Source organism: Panthera onca, chromosome F1 (assembly GCF_046562875.1).
Source record: "Panthera onca isolate mPanOnc1 chromosome F1, mPanOnc1 haplotype 2, whole genome shotgun sequence".
Lineage (NCBI taxonomy): Eukaryota > Metazoa > Chordata > Mammalia > Carnivora > Felidae > Panthera > Panthera onca.
In genome coordinates this window covers 71,587,092-71,604,227 of record NC_138355.1, presented here as the reverse complement: position 1 = coordinate 71,604,227, position 17,136 = coordinate 71,587,092, and the positions used below count along the sequence as shown (strand labels likewise).

The 17,136-nt window shown below is 40.3% G+C and overlaps 1 protein-coding gene across 2 annotated transcripts in view; it reads right to left on the bottom strand.

Annotated features, from left to right (window-relative positions):
- Positions 1-17,136, bottom strand: part of GATAD2B (GATA zinc finger domain containing 2B) — an 86,593-nt gene that overhangs the window by 62,396 nt on the left and 7,061 nt on the right. The window lies entirely within an intron of this gene.

Genomic DNA, 17,136 nt, shown 5'->3' with positions numbered 1-17,136 from the left:
AGATCAATAGGCTATGCTAGAGCATGATCTAACTAACTACTGATGATTAAAGATGGAGAGTCTGTCCATCCTACTGCCCTGACTGGGCAAGCTCAGAATGCACTTCACTCAGATTTCTATGATAATCTCAGTAGACTCAGGAGGCATCAGTTCCCAGACTTTCAGGATGACCACACAATTATCTCCTCATATTACACTAATGAGAAAAATGGAGGCCAATACAAAAGGAAAGATCAGGAAACACAAAAGTGGTATATGTGTGACTATCAAATTTAAAATCAACTTTCATGGGGCACCTGGCTGGCTCAGTCAATATAGCTGTGACTCTTGACCTCAGGGTCACGAATTCAAGCGCCATGCTGGGTGTAGATGTTACCAAAAATAAGTAAGTGTTAAAATAAACCTTCGTGTTATTAAATTTTACATACCTTCAAAATATTTTCTCTACATTTTCAACATTGAAATTAACTGTAAAGAATAGCAAAATGCTGGGGCGTCTGTGTGGCTCAGTCAGTTAAGCGTCCGACTTCAGCTCAGGTCATGATCTTGCAGTTTGTGAGTTCAAGCTCGGTGTCAGGCTCTGTGCTGACAGCTCAGAGCCGGGAACCTGCGTGGGATTCTGTGTCTCCCTCTCTCTCTGCCCCTCCCCTGCTCATGCTCTGTCTCTTGCTGTCTCTCAAAAATAAACATTAAAAAAAATTTTTTTTTAAAGAATGGCAAAATGTTGACATTTTTGCAGTTTGGTGGTAGGGACACAGAAGTGAACTGTTCTATACCCTTTATTTAAGTGTGTATCTTAAATTCTTCAGAATAAAAAAGGTTAAAAGGGGGGGGGGGTAGGGGCGCCTGAATGGCTCAGTTGGTTAAGCATCCGACTTTGGCTCAAGTCATGATTTCATAGTTTGTGAGTTCAAGCCCTGTGTCAGGCTCTGTGCTGACAGCTCAGATTCTGTGTCTCCCTCTCTCTCTCTGCCCTTTCCAGCTCAACTCTGTCTCTCAAAAACTAAATAACCATTAAAAAAAATTTTTTAATAAATAAATAAATAAATAAATAAATAAAAAGGGGAGACAGAAAAGTCTTTTTAAGTTTATAATGTCCACCTTATCTATTGAAAGATAGCAAGAAACAGGTAAGTTCCACCTCCAGAGAAGGAGATACACTTTTTTACTGAAATTCTTTTTCCAACTGTGAGTACTGCATCATGTGCATATACTACCTAACCAAAGCTTAAATAAACTTTAAAATAAACACACTGATTGAACTTAACATAATTTCTAAAAGACATACAGCACAATGAAAGGAAGGGACAGAGTTCCCAGGCCCATCCAGATGTGCTCCCCAGGGGACATGTGGTTCACAGAACACTAGTGAAGATGCCCTAAAGGCTACAGATCAGACATCTAGAAGAACTATTTCCTTGACCAAATACTAAATATGCTGATAAGTTAAAGGATCTTTCAGGGCCAAAGAAACATTACTCATCTAGCATTGTAATACTATACAGGGTTACACTAACACATATCTGCTTAGGCAATTAACTTGTAAATGGTAGATAAGTTTAAATTTTTTTTTTTAACGTTGATTTATTTTTGAGACAGAGAGAAACAGAGCATGAACGGGGGAGGGTCAGAGAGAGAGGGAGACACAGAATCTGAAACAGGCTCCAGGCTCTGAGCTGTCAGCACAGAGCCCGACGCGGGGCTCGAACTCACGGACCGCGAGATCATGACCTGAGCCGAAGTTGGACGCTTAACCGATTGAGCCACCCAGGCGCCCCTACAAATGGTCGAGAAGTTTAAATTCAAAACTGATAGATGAAATATTCCAATGGGGGGTTTGAACTGTATAGTTAAGTACGTATAGCAATATGTAAAAATAAGAATCTAGACATCAAAATTGGCCTAGGATTAGATGTATATTTCATCCACTATACTTGCAAAGAATCTTTTTTTACTGAAATGAGGGCAGAACATATTCACACAGTAGTGGATTAAGTATGATGAAACTGCACCTAAACCCAGTCCAAAGGCGAAAACTTGCCTGGTCTGGATTTCACCTAGGGGGTTGCTGCTGGCAGTCTATTAGCTGAGATTTGCCTATCAGCATTAACAAGCACATGGAGCCTTTAGGACAAAAGGTATCACTTTTCTTCAACAAGGAGACAAAGACCTGGGACTGTTGGTAGGATCTGGTATCTTACATGATCAAGAAAGAGGTTTATCATTTTTTCATGTAGTCAATATTTACCTTAAGAAATTTACCCTCAAGATTTCCCTGTAAATAAATATTTTTTCTCCTACAAAGATTTTCAATTAATGACAAAAGTTTCAAAAGCAAAACAGATTTTCAACAACCTAATGTACCACTCACGGCCACAATAACTTCAGTAGGCACTAGCTATTAGAACAGGATTTCTCAACTTCAGTACTATGGACACTCTGGGCCAGATAATCCTTTGTTGTGGGAAACTGTCCTGTGCACTGTAGGACAGTAGCAGCACCTCCAGCCTCCACATACCAGATGTCAGTAACAACCATCACCCGTTTTGAGGACCAGAAATGTCCCCATACACAGCCAAATGTCCCCTGGGGGGCTAAATACTCCCAGTTGAAAACCATTATATTTAACACCACCAAAAGGATTTTAACCGCAAGGAGGTCTGTGGCTATTATTACCAATAGTCTCAACCCTGAAGTAGGACAATACTAGCAGAGGAAGTCAGAACAGTGGCTACCTTTGGGGGTGGGGAAAGAAGGATAAAGGCTAGGAGGGAGCATGAAAAAGACTTGTGGGTGGAGGTAATCTTCCAGACCTCCATTTAGGTGGTCATCTTTTAAAGCTTTTTCTTTTTTAAATATTTTTTTAAATGTGTATTTATTTTTGAAGGAGAGAGAGACAGCATGAGCAGGAGGGGCAGAAAGAGGGAGACGCAGAATCTGAAGCAGGCTCCAGGCTCTGAGCTGTCAGCACAGAGCCCGACGCAGGGCTCCAACCCACGAGCTGAGCTGTGAGATCATGACCTGAGCCGAAGGTGGACACTTAACCGACTGAACCCATCCAGGCGCCCCTAAAGCTTTTTCTACTTGTATATTACACCTGGAGGGGGAGAAGATCACCCAAAAAATACGACAAAAAGAAAAACAAGATTAACAAGAGACTGGTAGTATTTCCTTGCCTCAATGCTGCGAGAAATCAGGTGCAAGAGGTACAGAACCAAGGCATCTGAGGGGCAGGAAGAGAAGTCACTAAATGTTTCTTGATGACATGATTTACCCTTAAATTCAAGATAGCTGACAGTATCCAGGTCCTTCCCTTAGCCACACAGCAAAAGCTACCCATTCCTTTTTACCTAAGAAGATTTCTAAGATTGATAATCACATCTGAGGTCAGGGGTCACATATGCTTTTCACCAAGACTTTCATACCTTTGACTCTGGAAGTTAAGAAAGGCTCTTCAAAAATCCCTTTAGGGGTGCCTGGGTGGCTGTCGGTTGAGCATCTGACTTTGGCTCAGGTCATGATCTCATGGTTTGTGAGTTCAAGCCCCACATCGGGCTCTGTGCTGACAGCTCAGAGCCTGGAGCCTGCTTCAGATTTTGTGTCTCTCCCCCGCTCCACCCCGCCCTGCCCCTGCTTGTGCTCTGTCTCTGTCTTTCAAAAATGAATAAATGTACAAAAATAAAAAATAAAAAAAAATCCCTCTAACAAGACAATCTCTAGCATTAAAGTCTGCATGAGATCAGTCATGAAACATAATGGCTCCTAATATCAAGACAGTTGCCTATTCCCAAGCAAGAACACCATTCAACAAGAACTAGATTCTCTACTCCACTTAGAGCAGTAAGATAATCTGAATCAAAAAAGGAAAGCAGGAGGGACCAAACAAAACAAAACAAAACACAGAATGACTTGTAGGTATTTCTGTTGACAGGAAAATTTTCAGACCAAGAAAGCAATTTCCTTGGGGCACCAGGGTGCCTCAGTCGGTTGGGCGTCCAACTTCAGCTCAGGTTATGATCTTGTGGTGAGTTCGAGCCCCGCACCAGGCTCTGTGCTGACAGTTCAGAGCCTGGAGCCTGCTTCGGATTCTGTGTCTCCATCTTTCTCTGTCCCTCCCCTGCTTACACTCTGTCTCTCTCTCTCAGAAATAAACATTAAAAAAAAAAAATTAACAAAAAAAAAAAAAAAAGAAAGCAATTTCCAATATTGACTCAAATATTAACTACAAAGGAGTTTAGAGGATCTTCCTTATATATTCTACATATACATCCATAGATTTCTTAGGAAAAAAGAGCCATCACTCTAGACATTTTATGTTTCACTATTTTTTATAGTTTTATATTACAATTTTATTAAGATCTCTTTTGGATTAATTAAAAAAGTCTGCAGCTATAGCTTTGAAAACTAAAGTAGTATCTCTTAAAAATACTTTTTAGGAGCACCTGAGTGGCTCAGCTGGGTTGAGCATCTGGCTCCTAGTTTTGCTCAGGTCACGATATCATGGTTCAGCTCATGGGATCGAGCTCCATGTCGTCGGGCTTTGCACTGACAGCTCGGAGCCTGCTTGAGATTCTCTCTCTCCCTCTCTCTCTGCTGGTTCCCCAACTCATGCGCATGCACACCCTCTCCCTCAAAATAAATAAATATTAAAAAAAAAAAAAACCCATTTCCATAAGGAAGAAAAACTGAAGAGCACTCAAATCATCTGATTTTTCCCTTGTCCATTTCTTCTAATATGATGAGAGCAGAATAATCTTATGCAACCTGGAGAGAACGTGAACGACAACAACAAAACAACAACACTTACCTGAAACAGAGTTACTTGACTTTTGGTGCTGTTTCAAAACACCCAATGGTGTGCAAGAGAAAGATTAGTGCTTCTCAAGGAAATACTGAGTGAATCAATATTTTTCTACAAATAATCATCATGTCGCTCTGAAGCAGAAGTCTGCTTAAGAAAAATTTCTTCTTAAAAAAAAAAAAATAAATAAATAAAAAAAAATAAAAAAAAAAAAAAAAGAAAAATTTCTTCTTTAGGGACCCAGCACTATGTATTTAAAAAGTACCAACTATATTGTAATGGATTCAAATCACCACTTCTGCCATAAAGTTTCCAAAGCTTGGCCAGAGTTTAATACATCTTAAAACTAAAAGAATTACAAAAAAGTTGCCCTTACTTCAGTGACTGTATGTTTGCATATTCAAATACTACATTACTCTAAAACACTGCTGGTTTGCTACAAGTTGTTGGAAACAAGAAATAATGAGCTACCAAAACACCAATTCCAAATCACGCAGCTCCGGTAGGTATTTAAAACTGTCAAGTATCAGGGCACCTGGCTGGCTCAGTCGGTGGAGTGTGTGACTCTTGATGTCAAGGTTGTGAGTTCGAGCTCCACGCTGGGTATGGAGCCTAGTAAAAAACAGCAACAGCAACAAACTTGTCAAATATCCAAGATTAAACTAGAATCAGGAACTTTAATAACAAGCAAGTTAAAGAGGGAGTCAAAGGGGAAAGGGCATCGGATTTGGATTCATCCAACAAAATGAGATTACTCCTGGGTAGACATTTTGAAACTTCCATGAAAGTCAATTCCTGGCTGATTGATTTTCCTCTGAATAAAATGTTCTTTCAAAGAACACAATCTCGGGATAACTACCTTAAACTTATTACAAACATTTACCAAATAATAGCTTATTTGTCCAGTTATACCACCATTAATCTGGGACTGGAATTCATCTACACCACAGATTAGCCTTTTCTATAAAAGGCCAGATAGTAAATATTTAAGGCTTTGTGGACATCATCTTTGTTGTGACTACTAACTGTGACACTGGAGCAGTGTGAAAGCAGCCATAGACAATATGTAAAAAGTACGATTATTTCCAATGAAACTTTATTTATGGACACCAAAATCTGAATTTTATATAATTTTTGCATATAGTAAAATATCTTTTTTACTTTTTTCAACCATTTATAACTTTGTAAAACCATTCATACTTCTTAGCTCATGCAGCAAGCAAAGTTTACTAGCCCTTAGTTTGCTGACTCCTGATCTATATGCTTTCATTTACTTATTATTTAAAAAAAAATTTTTTTTAATGTGTATTTATTTTAGAGAGAGAGAGAGAGACACACACACACACAGAGTGCGAAAGGCCGCAGGGCAGAGAGAGCAGACAATCCAAAGCAGGATCCAGGCTCCGAGCTGTCAGCACAGAGCCCGATGTGGGGCTCGAACCCGTGAACCGTGAGATCATGACCTGAGCCGAAGTCGGGCGCTTAACCAACTGAGCCACCCAGGTGCCCCTTTACTTATTTTTAAGTAATATCTGCAGCCAACATGGGGCTCAAACTCACAGCCCTGAAATCGAGAGTCATATGCTCTGCCAAAGGAGCCAGCCAGGCACCCCTCTCATTTATTTTTATTAAACCTTTCAAATTTACAAAAAAGTATAGAGAATATTCTAACAACCATTTACTTATCACCTAACTTAAGAAATAAACCATCACAAAAACACTGAAGCTCTCTGACTTAACTATTCCAATCCTATTTTCCTCTCTCTTTTCCTCACAGGTAACTACTATACTGAATTTAGTATTTATCATTGCCATGCTTTTTCTTAATACTTTTACTTTACGTATGCAGGTATATCTATATGATAAATACAGGGTGCCTGGCTGGCTCAGTCAGTAGAGCATGCGACTCTTGATCTCTGGGTCATGAGTTTGAGCCTCACGTTGGGCACAGAGGTTACTTAAAAAAAAAAAAAAGAAGAAGAAGAAATACTGTGTTGTTTGTCAAGTTTAGAAGTTTTTATGGTATTACATATGGTATTACATCAACTCATTTTTTTAATATTACTTCTAATATTTATCCAAGTTGATACACGTAACTAGATTATTCGTTTAAATAGTATACAAAATGCCAATTACGAGGGGCACTTTGGTGGCTCACTCAGTTAAGTGTCCGACTCTTGATTTTTGGCTCAGGTCATGATCTCACAGTTCGTGAGTTCTAGCCCCAGGATGGGCTCCGTGCTGACAGAACGGAGCCTGCTTAGGATTCTCGATCCCTCCACCGCCCCCCATCCCTGCTGCTTCTCTTCCACTCATGCTCTCACTCCCTCTCTTAAAATAATAAACTTAAAAAAAAAAATGCCAATTATGAGTATACCACAATTTAAATTTTCAATTTCCTATTCACACAACAAATTAATCACACATCATATGGCAGGTACTGTTCTAGGTGCAAGGGCTACAACCGTGGATAAGGCATAGTTCTTACCTCCACAGGGTTTAACTCTGATGGACACTAGCACTTTCCCTTTATTGATATTATCCCCTTTTCCCAAGTGAAGTCTCCAAAGTGCCCCTAAGCTAATTTTATCCAAAAAAATGCAGTGTTGGGGGTGGGGTGGGGGCAGGGGGAGAAGGCTACCAATTTAAGTAAATGGATGAGAAAAATCTTCCCTTCCCTTAAGGTTTAAAGAGGGTGCCTGGATGGCTCAGTCAGTTAAGCATCTGACTCTCGATTTCAGCTTGGGTCATTTAGCCATTCGTGAGTTTGAGCCCCACATCAGGCTCTGCGCTGGTGGTACAAAATATGGGCATTTTGTATACATTTTGCCTGCTTGGGCTTCTCTTTCTCTCTCTCTCACTCTAAAAATAAATAAATAAACAAACAAACTTTAAAAAAAAAAAACCCTCCAGGAATAAATCTCAGCCCAACTATCAAAAGTGTTAAGCTTTCAACATTCTAAAATTAGAAACTCCTCTGCAGTTGCCTTCATTGAAGCTTATGCCACAAATAGGTCGGTACTGATAAGACAATTGATTCCAGTTGCTTTTCCTTTTCATTTCCAAAAACCAGTGTCAGGCAGAAGGGAAGATAAAGATAAACAGTGTATATAAATCTTTTGATCAATCAGCAAAAGGAAAGATCTCAATAATCCAAACCTTAAGAGAACTGATAATAGGGGCGCCTGGCTGGCTCAATTGGTAGGGCTGTGATCTTGATGTTGGGGTTGTGGGTTTGAGCCCATGTTGGGTACAAAGATTACTTAAAAATAAAATCTTTAAAAAAAACAGAGAGATGGATAGAATTGATATTAGCTGGCCCAGAAGACAAGCTCTGCTCCTTGGAAGTATTTTAAAATAACAGACTTTTTTTGTTTCAATTTTTTAAAATATTTATTTTTGAGAGAGAGAGAGAGAAAGAGAGCATGCATACACGCAGAGGAGGGGCAGAGAGGGAGACACAGAATCCGAAGCAGGTCCAGGCTCTGAGCTGTCAGCCCAGAGCCTGACGCGGGGCTCGAACCCACGAACCTTGAGATCATGACCTGAGTGGTAGCTGGGACACTCAACTGACTTAGCCACCCAGACACCCCTAAGATAACAGACTTCTTGAATAGGAATTAAGCAAGAGAATACCACCAACAATAATTAGTGAAAGTCTCCAATGTTTTTTTAATCAAGGGAGATGGTAACTTTGAATATCTCATGGCCCTGAATTACTCAAATTTCCTATTATTCCCTAAGGATGTTTATGAAAACTAAGTTTGTTTCATTTTACTCTGTACAGCAGGCTCTGAATATAGGATAAAATAAAGAATGTGGGACTGTGGTACCACCAAAGTTAACCCCTCTATTCTAACCCTATTAAGGCCTACTAATAAGTTCTAAGTTCACTAAAAAAATAAAATAAAATAAAGCTATTAAATAAAACAAATTGCCTTCGCGCTAAATGCATAGAAACAGAATGAGGAAGACAAATAAATGACCCACAGGCAGGAAAACTAGTCAAAAGGAAATCTAAGTTGTACAAGACGTTTGGTCTTACCCATCTCCTGAAAACAGCATGACCCTCCCGACAGAGGAGTGTTTAACTCTCTGCCTCTGCCTATTGGGAGTTCAGCCAGAACTCCAGTAGGGGTTTCCACGTGAGCAGTCAGTGACTGGGAACTGTACGGGCTCCTTACTCCTGGAACTGTTCTGATCTAAAAAGACTGTGGTGACAAGAGATGACTGTAGCAAAACTTTTACATTTAGATTTTGACAACTGACAGGGGTGAGGCACATTCCAAACATGAAAATTTTTTCTTTTTTTTTAAGTATTTTTATTTTGAAAGAGAAAGAATCTCAAGCAGGCTCTACACTGTCAGCACAGAGCCCAACACAGGGGTCTCGATCTCACAAACCATGAAATCAGATGCGACATGTAACCAACTGAGCCACCCAGGAGCCCCCCAAATTTTTCTTTTCAATGCCTACTCCTCTTTCCAACAATTGGTTACAGTCACATGGCCAACAACCAAAACTCAAAGATATCTGCTTTTAAGAAAAGAAATGCTGGGGCGCCTGGGTGGCGCAGTCGGTTAAGCGTCCGACTTCAGCCAGGTCACGATCTCGCGGTCCGTGAGTTCGAGCCCCGCGTCAGGCTCTGGGCTGATGGCTCGGAGCCCGGAGCCTGTTTCCGATTCTGTGTCTCCCTCTCTCTCTGCCCCTCCCCCGTTCATGCTATGTCTCTCTCTGTCCCAAAAATAAATAAAAAACGTTGAAAAAAAAAAAAAAGAAAAAAAAAGAAAAGAAATGCTAATAAAGTACACAGTGTTCCCAAAGATACTTGAAGACAATTCTCATCACTGTCCAGCCACACTACTTCCGTCAAATTTAAAACTGGGTGGTTTTAGAAACTCTCACAGCCTGTTGGTATGAATGTAAACTGGTACACATTTTTGGAGAGTAATTTAATAATATCTAACAAAATATTAAACATGTATACCCTTGATCCAAAAATTACATTTCTAGAAATTTTACTTACAGATACACTATAATGTATAAAGATGTATGTAAGATGTTTCAGTGGAAGTCTGGTTATGACAAAACACATACGTACATACACACACTGGAAACATCCTAATTGTCCCTCAGAGGAAAGAGATTAAGTAAATTAAGGCATATCCACACAATGAAGTATTACAGACACTAAACAAAGACACACACGTGTGTATCATCTATGTACCTATGCAAGCACACACACACGTAGAAGAGTACAGCATAATGCGCAAGAGTTGAGCTTAAGAGTCAGACCTTCTTTTTCCTTTAATGTTTAATTATTTTGCGGTGCCCGGGTGGTTCAGTCAGTTAAGAGTCCGACTGCGGCTCAGGTCATGATCTCACAGTTCATGGGTTTGAGCCTCACATCGGGCCCTGTGCTGACAGCTCAGTCTGGAGTGTGTTTTGGATTCTGCGTGTCTCTTTCTCTCTCTCTCTCTCTCAAAAAAAAAAAACAAAACCACCGTTTATTAACATGTTTAACGTTTATTTATTTTTGAGAAAGAGAGAGAGAGAAAGCACACAAGTGGGGGAGGGGTCGAGAAAGAAAGAAAGAGAGAGAATCCCAAGCAGGCTCTACACTATCAGCGCAGAGCCCCACACAGGGCTGGATCCCACAAACTGTTAGATCATGACCTGAGCCAAGATCAAGAGTCAAATCTCAACCAGCTGAGCCAGCAGGCGTCCCTCTAGTCAGACTTTCCGACCCCTTATCCCAGCTCTTGTGCTTACAGGTCTGTGGCTACAGGCAAGTCACTGAACTTCTCCAGGACTTGTTTTCATTTGTAAAATGGGAATGATAACAGCATCTACCTTTAGAATATTGCAAAGATTAAACAAGTTAATTAAGGTGAAGTGCTTAGAATAGTGCCTGGCACATAGAAAAGCTCAGTAAGTTGTCAGTCATCATTAAAAGCATATCCAAGGTATTAGATGAATATGGGCAAGCAATCACAACAGCTAAAACTAAGCAACTGGGGCAAACATTGAGAGATTCTGAAAGCAGTATACTCAGGATTTGGTAAGCCTGTCTCATACTTACACCTGAATTGTAAAAACTGCCGAATAAAGACACTATTCCTACTTAAAAGGCACTTGTTCCTAATATGCTGTTACTTAATTTATATATACACTGTGTCAAGTAGTATAGTTATTTTAAGACACGTATTCTCTTCTGGGCTATACATCGTCTTCAAGACTGAGGTTGTGTCATTTATCTCTATCTCATTTATCTCTATACTTACACTCTACAACACCTACATATGTCTTTTCCATAGTAGGTGTGCAACAAACATTCTATGAATATACAAATGGTCAGGGTATTTTAGTTCTCCACAACCAGTGGATTTAAGTGGTTACAAAGCTCTGACAGGTAGAACGAGAGAAGAAAACCAAGTTTTCTCTTTATCAGAGTGATTAACTGTCATTTTCCTAGACTGAAAAAATCTAGGATAGGGAAAAACACCTGGGATCTATATTCCATGAACTGGAAGAATAACCCCACATCACTGATCAGAGCTTTGGATTTTCTGACATAATCTTATTTCACGAACTAGGTAGTCAACATTCCTAAATTTCTTTTTTTTTAAGATTTTATTTTTAAGTAACCTCTACACCCAACATGGGGCCTGAACTCACAACCCCAAGATCAAGAGTCGCATACTCTATGGACTGAGCCAGCCAGGCACCCCTCCTAAATTAAGTTTAATAACCTCGTAAGTAATACTCAAATTACGTATATTCAATGTGAAGAGAATAAAAGCAATGAAAGTCCTCAAAGATCAAGACTTGTCGGCAACAGGAAAGGTACACAGCCATAAACTCAAATATTCTTTCCTGGTTGAAATTGCTCTGATATCCATGAAAATATTTCACCCTTAAAATTTTCATTTAAAGAATTATACACACACACGGAAAAAACTCTTATTACAACACCAAAAAAGCAAGATACCATTTCACACCAACAGAAATAACCAACAGAAGGGGTGCCTGGGTGGCTCAGCTGGTTGACTTAAAAAAAAATTTTTTTTTTAATGTTTGTTTATTTTTGAGAGAGAGCGTGCAAGTGGGAGGGGGGCAGAGAGACACACAGAATTGGAAGCAGGCTCCAGGCTCTGAGCTGTCAGCACAGAGCCCGATGCAGGGCTTGAACTCATGAACTGCAAGATCATGACCTGAGCCGAAGTCGGACACTCAACCAACTGAGCCACCCAGGTGCCCCTAAGCTAGTTGACTCTTGATACTGGCTCAGGTCATGATCTCATGGTTCCGAGTTCAGAGCCTGCTTGGGATTCTCTCTCTCTGCCCCTTCCCTGTGCATGCACGCTCTCTCTCTCAAAATAAATAAATAGGGGGCCCCTGGGTGGCTCAGTCAGTTAAGTGTGCGACTCTTGGTTTTGGCTCAGGTCATGACCTCACAGTTCCTGAGTTCGAGTACTGCATAGATTTCTGTGCTCCTGCTTGAAATTCCCTGTCCCGTGCTCGCTCGCGCTCTCTCTCTCTGCCCCTCCCACATGTGCACTCTCTCTCAAATTAAATAAACTTCAAAAAATTCAAAATAAACATTAAAAAAAAAATTTTAAAAGCAGAAAATAGTGTTGGTAAGGATGTTGGACTCCTTGTGCATTGCTGGTGGGAATGTAAATGGTACAGTCATTGCAGAAAATAGTATGATGGTTCCTTGAAAAATTACATGATCCACCAATTCCAACTCTGGGTATATACCCCCAAAGATCTGAAAGCAAGGACTCAAACAAATATCTGCAGACCCATGTTCACAGCAGCATTACACACAACAGCCCAAAGGTACAAATAGCCCAAGTAGCCATTAACAGATAAAAAGATAAAATGTGATATATACATAAAATGGGATATATATTTAGCCTTAAAAAGGAATGAAATTCTGACACACACTACAAGATACGGATGAACCTCGAAAACATCACCCAAGCAAAATGAGCCAGACACAACAGGACAAATATTGTATGATTCCACTTATATGAGGTACCTAAAGTAGTAGAATGTACAGAGACAAAGCAGAATGGTTGTAAGGAGCTGGTCAGGGGAGGGATAATAGCGAGTTATTTTTTCATAGGTATGGGAATTTCAGTATGGGAAGTTGAAAAAGTCTGGAGATGGATAGTGGTAATGGTTGCATGACAACGAGAATGTACTTAATGACACTGAACTGTGTACTTAAAAATGCTTAAAATGGTGAATTTATGTATATTTGACCACAAACTATGTGGCAAATTTACCATTATCTTTTAAAAGAATGTCTAACATTTACTGAATAATTACTATCTGCACAGTACAGAAAAGTTAAGTAAAAGATCTTACAACTACCAGTAAATGGTGGAGTAGAAATGTGAACCCAGGACTTTGACTGTGGAGCTATACTTTTAATCATTACCATGTCCAAAAGTTATTCTAGTTTAACCAAAGAAAGCAAGCTTTGAAGTAATTAAGTGAAAAATCTCCACAAAGAGTAGTAGCAGTACTAGACTGTGTTCTCATATCCAGACGCCTGAATCCAATTTATGCACAACACCACTGAGAATGGTTGGTTCAGGGATGGGGGGTTGGGGAAGGGGGACACAACACCAAAGGTTTTCAGAATAACAAGCAAAAGCTAAAGGGGCCCAGTCTAGACAGCACACTGATATGCACTAAGCAGCTCCAGTAACAACAGAATTAAAATGCCCACGTCCAAAGGCTTCTTCAGTTAATCTATATAGCTATAAAACAATGACTAAAACATTTCACCATTCTCCTACAATAATTGTTTGAACCATAACAGTACCCCTTATACAGTCCTTTTCACACCCTCAACCCAACTGAATCCAGAAGATAGCAGAATCAAAGGAACTACAGACACCTTAAAATATTATTTTTTAATGTTTATTTATTTTTGAGAGAGAGAGAGACAGAGAGAGCGAGCGAGCATGAGCAGGGGAGGGGCAGAGAGAGAGGGAGACAGAATCCGAAGCAGGCTCCAGGCTCTGAGCTGTCAGCACAGAGCCAGATGCAGGGCTTGAACTCACGAGCCGAGAGATCATGACCTGAGCCGCAGTCGGACACTTAATCGACTGAGCCCCCCAGGCACCCTTAAAATCTTATTTTTTTTTTAAGTTTATTTATTTACCTTGACAGAGAGGGAGAGAGGGAGAGAGAGAAGGGGGGGTGGGGGCGGGAAGAGAAGAGAAAATCCCAAGCAGGTTCCACACTGACAGCGTGGAGCCTGGATGCAGGGCTCGAACTCACAAACCATGAGATCATGACCTGAGCCAAAATCAAGAGCGGAAACTTAACCAACTGCGCCACCCAGGCACCTAACATTTTATTTATTAAAAAAAATGTTTTTTAATGTTTTGTTCATTTTTTGAGACAGAGAGAGCATGAGGGCACACATGAGCAGGGGAGGGGCAGAGAGAGAGGGAGGCACAGAATTGGAAGCAGGCTCCAGGCTCTGAGCTGTCAGCAGAGCCTGACATGGGGCTCCAACTCACAAAACATGAGATCATGACCTGAGCAGAAGTCAGATGCTTAACCAACTGAGCTACCCAGGCGCCCCTAAAATTTTATTTTTGATACAACTTTATCATATTGTATTTTATTCCCCTCCTGTGAACATTATCGTATTCGGCCAGCCAGAATACCAGGTTTCATCTGGAAATGAAAACTGCCCAGATTCTAACCCTGGTTATACACTTCTGTGACATCCACCACTCTGACAGAACTGGGAACCAACAATTTAATACCAGATAGATATCAAAGCCTTGATATCGTGATGCAACAGTCATGCAACAATCAAAACAGCTCATAACTACTCATGAACTGTAGTGACTCATTATACTTCAAATAAATTTTTACATCCCTATCTAGGCTAGAAAGATCTTATTCCCTTGAATCCTCAAGATTTTTCAAAGATGCACTTGTTATTTTTAAGATGTTTCTGTCCACTGCAAAGCACAGCTGTAAAAAATCTTTTTCCAGGGGTGCCTGGGTGGCTCAGTCGGTTGAGTATCCAACTTGGGCTCAAGTCATGATCTCACAGTTCTTGAATTCGAGCCCCACATTGGGCTCTGTGCTGACAGCTCAGAGCCTAGAGCCTGCTTCAGATTCTGTCTCTCTCTCTCTGCCCCAACCCCGCTTGTAGTCTGCCCTCTCTCTCTCTCAAAAATAAATAAACATTAAAAAAAAAAAACCCTTTTCCAGTCACCCATATTCCTTGAAACCTTTCAGTCAATACTGATGCACTATACAGAATTTAGATGGGAAATAGCATGCTAAGCAGAAAGTGAAGAGTTAAAAATGAAGGCTAATGAAAACTTCGTATTGAGTCTTAGTATAATCAGAAACCATTATTCTAGTTTCTATTCGTTTGGCACAAAATACCTGGATTTAAAATACTCTAAAAAACCAAAACTTCAGGGCCACGTGGGTGGCTCGGTTGGTTAAGTGTCCCACTCTTGGTTTCGCTCAGGTCATGATCTCAAGGTTCATGGGATCAAGCCCTGAATCAGGGCTTGGGTGATGACAGTGCAGAGCCTGCTTGGGATTCTCTCTCTCTCCCTCCCTCCCTCCCTCCCTCCCTCCCTCTCTCTCTCTCTTTCCCCCCCTCTAGCCCTCCCCTGCTTGCTCTCTCTCAAAATAAAGAAACTTTAAAAAAGTTTTTTTTTTTTTTTTTTAAACCAAGCCTTTCAAATATATAAAGCACTCAGCTGAGGAACAGAGCATTTTTTATTACTCGGAAATAAAACAAACAAACAAAACAGCATCAGAGAAACATATTAATTTACTAATGGACACTTACAAGCCAAAATCTAGTATATGTCAAGAGTGTCATGACACTCACATCAAATTTTCATAGAATCTAATACACAGTCTTCTAGCCAACCTGTCCAGGGCACTAAGGAATTCACAAGATCAACTGTTCCCATCTTTCTGATAGCAATGCATCAGCCTAGCCATATAAAATATGTTAAAGAATGATTAGAAAACTCCTCCTCCATCCAAATAATGTTATCCTACAGGGGAAACATTTTCAATACTTTTCACTGGCAGCTCAAAGTAGGAGATAAAAGTTTGAAATTCAGGAGTCCGCACCATTCAGGTAACCTTTATGCCTTTAAACGATGTAAGGACAAACTTCTCAAAGTTTTGTTTTAATTTCAAGACAAACATATCACCTTCAAAGGACTGAAAAACCAAAGGTTTTACTCTTTCTGTCCTCTGATCCCCAGGTCGGTCTGCATGCCTCACAGGAGAGAAAGACAGATGGGCTTTGCAGATTCCTTAGTATGACAGCAACATCTTCACAGAAAGGAAGGGCTTCTTGCTCTTGGCTCACAGGTTTCTGTTCACTTACAAAACTGCAACCTTCCTCTCCTGCATCTAGCACATGAGATCGAAGGTGGTGGGGGCAGCATCCCCCTGCGAATTCACTGAAAGTGAGGCCAAGCTGGATGAACGGTGCCACTTGCCTTAGAGGACGCATGGGGGTGGGTGGGGTGGGGGTGGGGGGGAATGGCAGCCTCCATACCAGTGAAATTTCTAAAAAATATCTAGCTTAATGCCACCATTCTAATTCTCTGGAAAACCAGCACACAAAAGCAATCAATTCCCTCATTCCAGAGTGACAACCCTTAGAAAACTTTCACCTCAAAGAGGAAAGCAGAATGGCAAAGCACAGTACTCTCAAAGCACTGAGATCACTAATACCTTAAGAAGCTCTTTCATGGTCAAATAGTTGTGAGAGCCTTTGCATACTTTAGCCATTCTTTTACCACTCCCAATGTACAACGTGTATTTAGACATGCAAGGCTCTGAGAAGTCATGCTGGGAGGAAATGTGCCTTCACTTAATGTAACCCCAAATTTTTCAAAACACTATTTGACCACAGAACTTTTTTCACATAAGACCTATAGATGCTATTCTATTTTTTGTTTTGTTTTTGTTTTTGCTTTTGTTTTTAGAGCAAAACAAAACTCTGTGAGAAATGTTAGGAGAATGGTAAGATCACAACTTTTGGGGTCAGGCAGAGTTGTCCAAATACGGATTCCAGCAAAATGACAACATCTCTGGAAACTGGGTTTTCTCATCTATAAAATGGTTACAGTATCTCCCTCACAGAGTTACCATCTGAATTAAAATAGTACAAAGCCTGTACACAAAGAAAGTGCTTGAAAAATGAGCTTACATTTAAAAAATTCTTTTAAATTCTAAAAGTTGCAAAAATCCAATCCAAAAAAATCTGAGAAAAAATTACAGAATCCATGACCGAGACACTCCTT